We start from the raw sequence: 13,933 nt of genomic DNA, 5'->3' as shown, positions 1-13,933 counted from the left end.
GTTTGCAACAGAGTTTCCCAGGAACTCTGCTACAACACCCAGTAGGACCAAACTGCTGCCCACCCCTCTTGCCTACTGCTGCCGCTGTTATACTTGCAGGCCCCAGTCACAGCCTGTGGTGTCGGAAGCAGGTACCTGGCCATGGCAGTGAAGCCAGGTGCTCCATTTCCACCCATATGGGTTGCAGCAGGGGCCTGCAAGTAGAACAGTGGCAGCAACAGCCCCATGGATGGCAGGCAGCCGTCTGAACACCTGCCTATTGCAAAAAAGGTACCAAGGAACAAACAAGCTACCAGCTGTTACAATAGGGTTGTCCTCATATCCTGCCTGTGTGTTCCGGTCCTATGTGATTGCCCCCAGGGTATAGGATTCCATCATATAGGAGGCTAGATTAGCCCCTCTCTGCCCTGCTCTGCACTGCAGAATGTTAACTGACCATTGCAGAAGGTTGTTTTTAAATCATCATCGTTACTATGTTTTAATTGCCTTTCAAACAGATTTCATTAAATGGTTTCAATATATTTTCCATTGTTGTAATTGTGTTGGTTTTTTAACATATCCTGAACTGCTTTGGGTCCCATACTGAGGGAAAGGTGGTGTTTAAACTAACTAAATAAATCAATATTGTGGAGCACTGCCAACCAAGTGTGGTGATTTTCAAAAAGCAAAACAACCCCCCTTCCAAAAAAAACCCCACCTATGAGAAATATTTCTTGCCCCCCCATCATACTCAACACACAAGATAGATAGATAGATAGATAGATAGATAGATACCCCAGCACATAGAAACCTGATAACAAAGTGTAAACCACAACTCCCTAGCTCCTTGGGAACTATGTAAGGCATTCAGACGGGGAAGGGTTGAAACATCAAACCAATTCCAGTTATGGATATCATTAAACCAAGAGTATGCATGTACCTGGCACCATTACCAAGAGAAAGAGAGGGAGCAGGGGAAGTGGGCATGTGGGCAGGCAGGAAAGTGGTTGCATTGGACATTCACCTGGGTAGGTGTCCAGGATTTTCCCAATGTGTGCATTGCCCCACAAGCTGCTGCTATGATCCCACTGACTACAGGAGTGTCATAAAGGAAAGGATTGCCCACCAGAAAAGGAGCCATATAAAATATAGATTTGTGTCATTTAGGTATATAATTTTGAACCCATGAAATGTATTGCTTTGCAACACACATATTTGGGCAACTGAACTCATTCACCTCCTAATCCCACTACAAGACTGTTTTATACTCATGCCTTGTAATTCATGTATCTACTGTATCATTGCCAAAAAGCAGCCTTCCCACCTTGGACCCATTCCCTGACCATGTCTCTTGTAAAAGTACCATAGTGGTGATTGCTCCCTCTCCCTGCCTATGTCATGGGCCTCTTCCATTATAGGATCTGCTGAAGTAGAATTCCACCCTCAGCAATGTCCTGCCCAATGTGATAAGTTCTGAGCTCTAGTCTGATATTCCGTGGCGGTCTCCTTCCAAGTATTAACCAGACTTGACACTTCTTAGCTTCCAAAATCAGATGTGATCTAGTGCCTTCAGGGTATTTGGGCCTCAAGGCAGGATACATAGTATTTCTCCATTACACCTTAAATTGCCTCTTTATGGCAACATATTATTTTGCGTCTGATAGCTGGAGGACCTCGGGAGGGGAGAAAGAAGCTGGAGGTACTGTCTGAGAAATTCCAATACACAATAAAGCATCATCAAAACTATTCTACGAGGGTACCCCAGCTATGCTTTCCATTATGTAAAGTAGAGCTCCAATCTTAATAGGGCAATTTACCACCTTTAATCAAATATAAATTGGTTTGAGTGACAAATGGATACAAAAACAGTTGTGGATTGTACTTCAGTTGCTTCTAATTTATTGGGAAAGAATGATGCAGAATATTTCCAGATCTTCAGTTCTTTTGATCATCCCTTCTTTCACCATTTGGGTTTGTTTCATTTGCATATGAAATTGCAGTGATTGTGTATGCAAATTAGACATGCTGTTTCATGCCTAAATAGTTTGATAATTTGACTGTGGAAACATGCTCATTAGGTTCCAGTGCATTGTACAATTAAGATTGAAAGAGTGTGTGTATATTTGTGTCCACATCTCTTCAGAGTCAGTGATTTAAACTCTGTAGAAATGCTCCATCAGATCAAAACCAGAGGATTATTTTTGAAACCACAAGGCCTAGAAAGAGTTTATTTAAAATGGAAAGCCAGCGCTTTGCAGATATATCAAATGTGCCAAACTCATAGCTTGACACATCTGACACAGGCCATCTTCTTTTGTGTAAATATGTATTAAGTTACCCCTCACAAAGACAGGGGTTGCCAGCAAAGTTTCAATAAAAAGAAGGAAGCTCATAACACACCATAGGTTTCTTTTTCAAAAAACTCAGATTGGAGTATCTTTTTTAGAAAGTAATTCCAACTCAGCAAAATGAAAAAATGATGAGTTTAAGGGAAAAGAAAATATCACATTTCAGTTTTTAAAAGAGAAAAGCAATATTTCTCTTTAAAGTGTGACAAGAATCTTGCCTTATATGGTTTTGTGTGCTTGGGAATTACTTGGGAACAAAAGAGAATCATCTATGGTACAATTTGGCTCAACTGTGGACAGTTCTGTATTTCACTTGGTGTCACAGTTTCTGAAGTGTTCCCTGCAATAAATATATAAATTACATATGGCACGTTCATGACTTTCAAGCTTCTCTCTCTGTACATCAGAGAACACAGATTCACCTTTATATTTCTGATATACTTGTGTCTACTACAGTTGTACCAGGAACTTTCCATAAAATGACATTTTTCAGATGTCGAATAATTCCTGTGGTGGCTGGGCTCAGATGTAACAATAAACCACTTTGAGCCCCATTTGAGAGAATGACATGATATAAATCAAACAAATAAATAAATAAGCTTAAATAAGAATTCTGAACTACTCTGATTCCTCTTTCACAAGTAACAAATGAATGAATGTTGCCACATTGCTCATACTTGGGTTCTGTCACTAATGGCAGCAAAAACTTAGCATTATGTTCAAATGTTACTCCTAGGGTGCATCTACAGTATAGAAATAATGCAGTTTGACACCACTTTAATTGCCACGGTTCCATCCTACAGAATCCTGGGATTTGTAGTTTGTGTGGCACCAGTTCTCTTTGGCAGAGAAAAGGCCTTGTAAAATTAAAAATCCCAGGATTCCATAGCATGAACCTACAGCACTTAAAGTGGTGTCAAACTATATGATTTGTACAATGTAGATGCACCCCTAGTTATTACTTTCTTAACTAGCTAGAAATGAAGCCAGAGTTTGTTACAGGCAGTGACTGTCATATTTCATTCTTATTACTACGTGTGAATATTTTTAATGGGTAGATGTTGGACGTTCCCAGTACCTGTATATTATTATTATTATTATTATTATTATTATTATTATTATTTGCTTTTGAATTGGTCAGACTCTATCTCAGACCATGAGATAAATTAAAATGGGGAATTATTGATATTTCCTGGAGTTGTCATTCATATAAGACACCTATTCAATAGGATTCTTGAATTTTGATAAAGAAGCTTAATTCGCTTAATTCGCTTCTGGTGTCCACCTTCAAAGACCATCTTACCATAAATAATCGTGGCATATATAATCTAACACAGAGATTTACTTAGGCGACAAGGCTGTGGTGTGAAATAATTACTTCCTGCTTTCAGAAAAGTTAGTTGATCTCGAAACAGTCTTTTCTTGAATATTATTTTGTTGTTGTTTTAATGTATCACTTTTCTATGTTTTTAATTGTATTGTTTTTAAATATTGTGAAGCCACTCTGAGTCCCAGTTCTGAGAAAAGAGCGGGATACAAATAATAATAATAATAATAATAATAATAATAATAGTTGTTGTTGTTGTTATACACATAACTGTAATGAAAGCAAGGCTGCTAATATATGTAGTGCATTCAAACCTTTGCCAATAGATTGGATTGTGAATGTATCCCAATTAATCTGTTTCCTTGTCCAATCTTCTCGAGAAATCATTTTGTTCACTTCACAACAGTTAGTGTTCAGTGAGTGAGTTTCCTGGAAGACCAAGGTAGTCTACCACTAGTTATGGTGTACTATTATGTCAAATGTCACATTTGTGTTAATTATTAATTTAATTTAATTTTTTTGCATGGAGATTGGCCTGCTTGTCTGCATGCCGGATGCAGAAGGCAGTGCTGGCAGAAGATGGCATATACAACTTTGAAAGATGGGCAAATAAACACACCCCAATCTATGAGTGACATTATTGGGACTCGGGCTATTCATATTTGATTTGATTATTGGGACCTGTAATGATACAAGGACAATCTTGGCATCTAGGTTTGTAGCAGGACCTTTCTCTTTGTATTTCTGTCCCTGTTGTGTGACCTACTGTAGATAAATAGGTGAATATAGAATCCATTTTAGTCCTGGTCTTCTTGCCTAACTTGTTTGTCCCCTTTATTGAAAGGCTATGCTGTTTCATCAGGCCTAGGTGCCCTCTGCCAAGGCAGAACCTCTGGCATTGTTTAGCTGCCCGTCTGGTTGCCTTTATGTTGCCTTTGGAAGTCTGTGCTATCTCTGTGGCTTTTGTGGTTGTTCCATCAGGCAGTGTGGTCCCTTTTAGAGGCACTAGCATGCCAGACTAGCCCATTTGAATTTGTGCCAGCCCACTTACTTGGGAGGTGAAGCCAAATATTTTATATTTAAAAGCGTAATGCTGTACTTGTCCACCTCACTCCTGTCTCCTGAAGTCATTAGTTGTGGTTTTGCTTCACTGTTAAAACACTCTTCAGGTCCATGTTCTCTCTTTCTTTCTCCACACAGCCCTCCCCATCTATTTTCGGCTCTTGTATATTTAGTAAGATGTGTGTAGGTAAAGAAATTCTACTGACCCATTTAGCTTCTTCCCCCCCCCCTTTCCCCCTCCCCTTGTTCTTCATGTCCCCAGGGAATAAGAAGAAGGAATGTGTTTCTTATTAAATATGAAACACTATGTTTAAATAACATTAGGAATCTGAATGTAACCAACCAAAACCAAAGCATTCACAGTAGATGTTGATGTTCTGCCTTTAGCACAGGAAAACAGTTCAAAAAAAAAAAAAGAACAACCTTTTCATGCCAATTTTCTAAATTCTATCAATATTTTATATAAGGTATTTAATAACTCTTATAACTGTGTTACTAATCTAGATTCATAAATGCATAAATGCTATAAGGATGGATCTTCCTATCAGTTCTCCTCCAAAAGTACCATCTCATAGATCAGTTGCTATCGAAAGCAAACGTGGTTCTTTTGTGATCGTATGTGAATTTCGTAATAAAACCATGAGCAACATTCAAATCTCTGGGTACATTCATGAGGCTGTGGGAGTTCTCAGCACATTTTTAAAAGTTGTAAAAAGTTTCTGCCTCATGCAAAAAAAAAAAAAATCACTCCTTTGTATATGTTGTGCAAAATCTGTCATGTCAAGAACTGACACTGGCCACTTTCTGCCTGACATCAATCCACCAAAAGGAAAACACAAGTTGAATGTTTGTAGTATGTGCACTTTCTTTGGACCCAGATGGCAGACGTCTTCTCCAACTTGTGGTAGAAATCGGTCCCCAAGTTTGTATTTTCCAGATGCATGCTTAAGACACATTGGATAGCAAGAGGGGTTGCGCTTTCTGTATGGAAGGATTTACAGAGGCCTGCCATATGCTTTGCTTTCAGGAGATACATTTGGCAATCATCTCCCAGAAATTGACCTAGCAAGTGGCCTTTTTAGTGGATGGGTATGCCAGCTAATATTCTAAGTACAGTACATAAGTGAGGTGTAATCAGAGACTGAAGAGCCTTGAAAAAGTTTTAAAAACAAACAAACTACAAGTCCCATGGCCACTTATCATATGGTTATCATATGGTTAAGAGTTTATGGGAGATGTAAGTCAAAGCCCCAAACCTCCTATTCAACAGATGATTTATTGCTTTTGGATATATTGCCTGACTGCCATTCCAACATGAATGAGAGGAAAACTGAATCCATCATGAATTTCTATTCTCTTATAGTGATGAGAAGGCAGTCAGTTCTACCAGGGGTTTATTACTGAAGGATTCACTGATGTCTGCAAGCTCTCTTTGATTATTATTATTATTATTATTATTATTATTATTATTATTATTTTAATTTGTCAATTTTATTTTTATGTTATTCCTGATTTTTTTTTCTTTTTGTTTGTTCTCTGTTTTTCCCCAGACTTGGTTTGTGCCAATTTTTACATTTAAATCAGAACCATAAAACAACTCGGTACACGCACATGCTCAAAATCCTTGAGTCAGAAGAAAGGCTGTGCTTTTAATTTAATTAATTAAAAGTATCCCTCATTCATGCTTCTGCCAGATTTATTGCTTCCTTTTGTGTTCTGAAGAAAGATTACTGATCAACACCCTATTTGTTGTCCCTGGAATGATCTCCCAAATGTCATAGAATCAGAGTTAGAAGAGATCCCAGGGTCAATTAAGTCCAACCCACTGCCATGAAGAAAACACTCCTGACAGGTGGCCATCCAGCCTCTGTTTATAAACCTCCAAAGAAGGAGACACCACCACTCTCTGAGGCAGCATGTTCCATTGTCAAACAGTTCTTATTGTCAGATTCTTGTCGTTCAGATTCATTTGGGTGGGGGCATATATTACTTCTCTTTCCTCCCATTTTTAATAATAAAATATAATTGTTTTCCTGTATAAGCATATAAACATTTAACCACCTTCTAAGAAACTGACACTAAGGGGGAGTCAAAATAATATTTCTAGTGTTGCTGCCACATTAAGCAGGGAGAAATAATGTAGATGTGAATGCAAGCAGGAAATATTTAATTAACTTTGGAAAAAGCATTTATTTAGCAAAATGTAATTTACCTAGCTTAATTTCTCTCTGGCTTTCCTTTGTGAATGAAGATTCAGGAAGGACTCATCCTGAGCTTTCTACAAGCGCATTGATGACTAAAAAGGCCAATCTGAGATAAACAAGTCCGGTTGCAGAAAGCACAGCAGAAAGTCTCCTTGGGTGATGTTTCCGGGTTGCGGTTCTTTCTGCGTTGTCATTTCTCTTTGAGACCCGTTTGGCATGAGCTTTCAAAAAAGGCTGCAGCATCGTGGATAGTACGTCTCCATAGCGTAATTTAATTTCTAACTAAACAATACAGAAGTATATTATTTCTGTCTCTACCATAGAGTATTGTAAAGAATTTGCAGATTTATTCTATTTATTTGCAGCCTGGGATAACTAATTTTTCCATGGCATCCAAGGACACTAGTGTGGAAGCAGCAACTGTAAAGAACTCTACAGTTGCAGCTGAAAATGAGAAGTGAGGCTACTTGTCCTTGACAGCAGAAAGTTACACAGTCTGCTTTCTAACACAGAAACATAGCTGTTATTCCATTCTTTATCGCTTCCCTACCTGGGAGAGAACAAAAATTAATGGCTAGTACAATCTGCTTGCTAGACCATCGTGAAAAATCCACCTATCAGTATTACCAGAGTCCACTCTAGAAGTCTAGACATCAGTCCTTCAGATAAATAATTAGACAGGTGTGTTTTACTCTTGCATTTAAAGGTGTCAAACTTGAATTTTGAAAAATGAGATCATATGTTTTTTCACAAAGAAAGGTAAGGAACAGAAAGTATAGAGAGTGCAGTTCATTCTCTGCCCGTTCAGTCCTTAATTTTTGCTAATCTTGCCAATAACTTGTCAATTAAAGTCAATTATGGTATGATATTACACCATTGGCAACTGTCCAGGTGGGGAGAAGGACTGAGACTGCTTTTACGACAGTCCACTAATCAGCTATCATAGTTGTATTCTTTTAAATTTCAATTGACCTGAACTGTGTGTTAACTTTCAGTATTGCTCACATTGAAGACAAAGGAAACATGTTAGGAAGGGCTCAAATGTCTAACACAAGGCATCAGCCTCTTTCTACATGTATCACAAACAACGTTGTCCTGACCTATTCTGCTGAAATTGTGATTCACCTAGCAACTTTAATTAGACATATGAAAAGATGTGAGGGTTTTTGTGTTTGTGTGTGAGAAAAACATCATAGCATTGATTCTTTCCAGATTAGTGGGCATGTAAACATCTTTCTGCAGCGAACATATCATGTCATGTCAAGACAAGTCAAGTCAAATTTTATTTTCATCAGCACAAAGGCCATTACACTTTTAACAAGTACAGTACATGCAGGTTGAGTATCCTTCATCCGAAATGCTTGGGACCAGAACATTTTGGAGCTGGGATTTTTTTCTGATTCTGGAATACAATAAGTAGTGTAGTATTTTCCTGTACTGTATTTGTGAGGCTGAAGAGAGACATGGGGCTGGAGAAAGATATGTGGATTTGTGAAATGGTGGCAGGCATGGATTATGCCAAGTACTACACTTGGATTGCTGCCATTTCATAGATCCTCAGTCCCTATTCAGCCTCATATCTTTTCGCCACTAGCCACCCACCGTCTGCTTTTGCCTTCGTGGTGATAGCAGAACTTCTGCATGTCCATCTGTCTTCAGCCTTGTGTATCTGTCCAGCCTACATCTTGTACTGTTGCTTCTTGTGCTGTGTATGAGGTGTGAGGCTGTAGATCTGAAGATCTCAGAGAGGAATGAGCAGGAGCGCCACCTCTGCCACTTCAAACATGGAAGCAGTTGGCTGGTGGTAAAAAATGTCAGTTTTTGGATTTTGGAGAATTTTGGATTTTGGATTGCTGGATTTGGGATGTTTAACTTGTCCCAACAAACATGCCCATGATAAAAACATAGTGATATTGAAATGATCATATAGCAAAAATGTATCTCTGATACTGAAACTGAAAAGCTTTGGCAAGCATCAAATCACTGAATTCATTTTTAAAATGGGATCGTAGAGTTTCCTAACAATCAAGTCAGGAGGACTTGATTGTGGTCTTCATTTTAATAGCAATTGCTTTATAAAATCAGTTCTTCATGTAATCATCACATCAAGGTCCTTAGGGAAGAAATTCACATAATAGTTGGCTGAGTGCTCTGGATAAGACAGGAGTAAAGGGTCAATTAACTCTTGATGAACGTGTTCTTGAATGAAACAGAACATAGCTAACATGCTTGTCTTGAATAAAACAGAATGGCTTGTCCTAAGCTTATACAACAAGCAATACATTGCTAAAGGCTTTAATAAATCATTTTCAGTGCAGTGTACATATAGTTATGAGGGCTTTTTAGACATTAATGTCAAAAATGAAATTACTGAGTTTTGGCAGTAGGTTGTGTTTAGGACATATTTTGAATTAGTTTTGTCTAGTCTTAATTCATTGCTCAGTTTGCCACATTTCATTCTTTACATTTTGGAAAAATAACTTTGGAGCTTTACATTCTTGCTAGTAGTCCAGGTTCCAGTAAATGGATGTTGCCATCACTAGGCCAGCATAACAAATGATGCTGTGACAAGTGTTGCACTTAAAAAATTAGTGTGGGTAATACATCATTACTCCCATCTTCAAATGATATGACCCTAGTTTCACACTCACTCACTTAGAATCATAGAGTTGGAAGAGACTGCAAGGGCCATCCAGTCCAACCCCATTCAGCCATGGAGGAACTCTCAGTCAAAGTATCCCTGACAGATGGCCATCCAGCCTTTGTTTAAAGACCTCCAAGGAAGGAGACTCCATCACTCTTCAAGGGAGTGTATTCCACTTGTATTCAATAGCTTTTTATGAATGCATTTCCTGATTATTGTCAAACTGTGGGATGTATCTTCTTCACAGTTATGAGAATAATTGTGCCTGAAATGTTCAAATAATTTCAACTGTAAACTAGTGTGTGTGTGTGTGTGTGTGTGTGTGTGTGTCTTCGGCCTGTTACAGACTGCCAAAATAAGGCTGCTTTGGGTCTCTTTGGAGGTATGCTATTTAAATGATTCATGGGTCCTAAGAGTCCGGAGTTCGCACCAAAGCCACACTCCATCCCTAAGCACCAGAGTGCAGCTTTTGGTGCAGCTTCCGAATTCTTAGGATGCATGCATCATTTAAATAGCATACCTCCAAAGAGACCCGAAGCAGCTTTATTTTGGCAGTCTGTAACAGGCCTTAAAGTCCTTTCCAACTTATGACAATCCTAAGGCAAACTATCATGGGGTTTTCTTGGCAAGATTTGTTCAGAGTGATAATTAAAGTGTGGGGAAATCATCCCTAGAAACTTTATGCAAGCGACATTACAAGGTGTTAGATGATCTCTCACTCTTATTTCCAACTAACCTGAGATAACTACTCACAGCACAAAACTCCAAGTGTTAATGTTTGTATAAATGTGATGAAATTAAGTTTGCCCTCATAATCAAAGAGACCAGCAATTATTCACCAGGCTCCTTTATAGCCCTCCTCATAACAGAGAAAATCTGAATGTAATGCTTTAACTTCCCCCAAATCATTAGCTATGATAAAAATAACAGTGGTAATACAACTACAGGAGAATACAACAGATAGAAAGGCTGGGTGGCTTTAGCACTTCTATGTGTGAAATGAAACCCTAGTTTTGAAAATGAAAGGAAAACACCTTAAAAACCTCAGCTTTGAAAATGTAGGAAAAGCATCTTATTCCACAAACCACTTTCCAGATTTTTTAAAAAGACCAGCAGAAATAACTGGTTCTCAGAGTAACACAAGACACTCTTTTAATATTAACCATAATCAGTATCTCAAAGTCTTTGTTTAAAAGTTTTTGTGAAATCTTAACTCAAAAGAATCTTAACTGAAATATCCTCTTGATTTAAAAGAGAAATGGAAGTGTGCATTAAAGTTTCTGCCTTTCTCAAGTCATCACTCAGTTTAAATTTAGTGCTGTTTTTTCCATTGTAATCCATATCTCCATCTCCCTTTGTTAAATCATAGTCAAAGCAAGAGCTATGTGAGTCAATGGCAACGAAGACATGCAATTACTCTTATGGTACCTTAGAATTGTGGTATGGATGGGTGTGATAGAAAAGTTAGAAAAAGTGGCTATTATGTTCTATTTACCCCCTCTTCTATTTGGGCTGCCAGGTATTCCTTATTGCAGGGGATATTCCTTATTTAAAGTTTGGAAAGGTTGTTCTTTATAGCACTGTCAGGTGTTTCTGTTTGAGAGTTGACTGAACATGGTGACTATTCTGCTTAAGCTAAAACACAAAGGCAGGCTGGGCAGAAGAGGACAAAATTAGCTGAGAGTTTGAGATAGTTCAGGCAAAATCAGCAGCACCCAGAAAGCATCTTTGCCTATGGGAGTCCATCTAGAGAAACATGTTCATCAAACCTGTTAGGTTGAGGAAAACAAGCATGAGGTTAAAGGAAAGAAACAGACAAGAAGGATGGAGGAAACAAAAGCCTTTATTGGTAAATATGAACTAAAAGCCAGTCCTTATTACATCTCCTTCCACAATACCCTACAATAAAAATCAGATTTTTATATACATAGTTGATAGCTTTTGTTTTTAAGAAACACTGATCAGCAACTATTCTCTTAGGAATATTTTGGAGAAACAGACTGTATTGCTCTATATCACTCATCACTCAGCTGCTATTCATTCCCTTTCTTTGTCTCTTTCTCCATCTAATGACCTCCTTGATTTCCTATCATTTGAAAGGTAAAAGAAGAGAGAAAGAAATCCTAGCAGAAAATGGAAAGGAAATTGGAAAAAAAATGTGTTCACATTCACAACATATTCAATACACCAACCACATTCTTCCTTGTTATACCAATACCAAGAATAACTAGAGGAAGACCACTAGTCTTCATTTTGTTAATTTCTCCTGTATTGTAAACAAGAGAGAAACTATATACCAGCTGCTCAACAATGGCTGACACAAAGACAACAATAGGTGACACAAAGAATTGGCCTTTGCCAGCACATCACTTGCTAGTTATGTGGATTATTGCCCTTTGATAACCACACAAGGACAGCATGTTATTCAATCCAAGCATGACTGGGGTTGGCCTTTCCCCCTCTTGCTTGATGGGGATGTTCTGGAACAGCAGCAGCAATAGCAGCAGTAATACATAGAAGAAGGCAGAGAATCCAGCTAAGAATTCTATGCACATTTATGTATGTGTGTGTGTTTTTTCTGTTTAAAGCATTTTGTTTATGAAAAGATAAACAACCATCATCATGTCTTAAAATAAAATAAAAAATCCTATATTCATCTGAACTTATTAGTACACCTGATGTTTACTTTAAGAATTTGTCACATATCCTCATGCGCATACACACACACACACACACACACACACACATGTATATCTATATCTATATATAAAATTCAATTCCTGGAATTCTCATAGTGTCCCAAGTCTATCAATTAGTATTTCCCTAACTTTTTGTGGTAATATGGTTATTATCTCCTTTTGAAGACTTTTACATTTATTTTACTTTTTAAGAAATAAAATATAAGTGCATTCCTAAGAAGCATTTTACTTACTTCCAAGTCAACTGTAAATTGAAATGTCTTATAAAATGAATTAATCATTTTTACTCATGTATAAATCAGGGGCAGGCTTTGGAGTAATGACCCTTGATTTATCCACAGGTCATTTCAAAATCCTTAATTTTGACTCCAAAGCCTGCCCTGGATTTATACAATGCCACAGACAGGGAAAGCCACCAGCACTGCCACAGGAGGTCAGCCACTTCTAGCCACCGCCATCACCGTTTTCCCACCTAGGCATTCAAAAAGGCCTTTTGCCACTCTACTCAGTAAAAAGAATGGTTCTTTTTTTGACAAAAGTTAAGGTACAGTAGAGTTGCAAAAGGAGAGAGCTTACTCCATCCTAGAAGAACGTAAAAGAAGCATCGACTTTCTCTACTCTCTGGGTGCTCCTTTGAGGGGAAGCATCAAAGAGCCCCTGCTGCCACTATTTTCCTACCAGTCATTCAAAAAGGCCAGAAGAAGCTCCACGGTAGCGAGAGGGGATCAATACTTCTTTTGGGAGGTGCCAGGACAGACCAAGCTCTCACCTATTACTACTCTCCTCAGAGAAGGGGATGGTTCCTTTTATGAAAATAACTATTTTGGTTCAAATGTTGGACTACAACTCTCCAGAACTAGGATTCGATTCCCAGCTTGGCCATGAAACCCACTGGGTGACCTTGGGCAAGTCGCATTCTCTCAGCCTCAGGGGAAGGCAAGGACAAACCTCCTCTGAACAAATCTTGTCCAGAAAACCCCATGATAAATTCACCTTAGCGTCACCATAAGTCAGAAACGGCTTGAAAGCACACAACAACAACAACAACAACAACAACAACAACAACGAACAGTACTTACATTGACCCACGGATAAGTCAGCCCAGGTTTCGGGGATTGATTTTTTGACTAAAATTTCCAGATTTATACATAAGTATATGCAGTATGTTGATTAATTCCTGTAGCTTCTGAGAGTCAACAGTTCCTACATTATTCTTGTTAGTTTATTTTTTAGCTATTGCAAACCAAAGAAGAAATTATACATATATTTCAGATTGTCTTTCCAAAGACAAAAATACATGCACACACATGCACACATGTGCGCGCGCACACACACACTGTTGCCCATATTGAAATATAAGCATAGGGCATGATTTATGAAAGCAGCAATATTGAATAAGCCTATTGGTACATAATATTACATGGTTATCTCTACAAGACACCCTGTTCGGTCAATGTGTGTGAGTTCATGTGTGTATATTTTTTTCTGAAAACTTTTTAGTGGTTAAATTGAAGAGAGATGCAAAAGTTGTAGTTGTCATTTCTGGCTTGGAATCCATGCTTTGTAAGCCAAGATATATGAGTGATGGTAAATTGTACTTCTGTAGTAGCAATGTACACTGGAAAATGTTCAGGTGCTGAGCCCTGGCTTAAATTAAGTTCTCAGTCTGT

This window comes from Sceloporus occidentalis, unplaced genomic scaffold (assembly GCF_023333645.1).
Source record: "Sceloporus occidentalis isolate IW3139 unplaced genomic scaffold, rSceOcc1.0.p SCAF_1, whole genome shotgun sequence".
NCBI classification, from domain to species: Eukaryota; Metazoa; Chordata; class Lepidosauria; order Squamata; family Phrynosomatidae; genus Sceloporus; species Sceloporus occidentalis.
The sequence above is the reverse complement of the archived record's forward strand: the minus strand, read 5'-3'. Positions refer to the sequence as shown.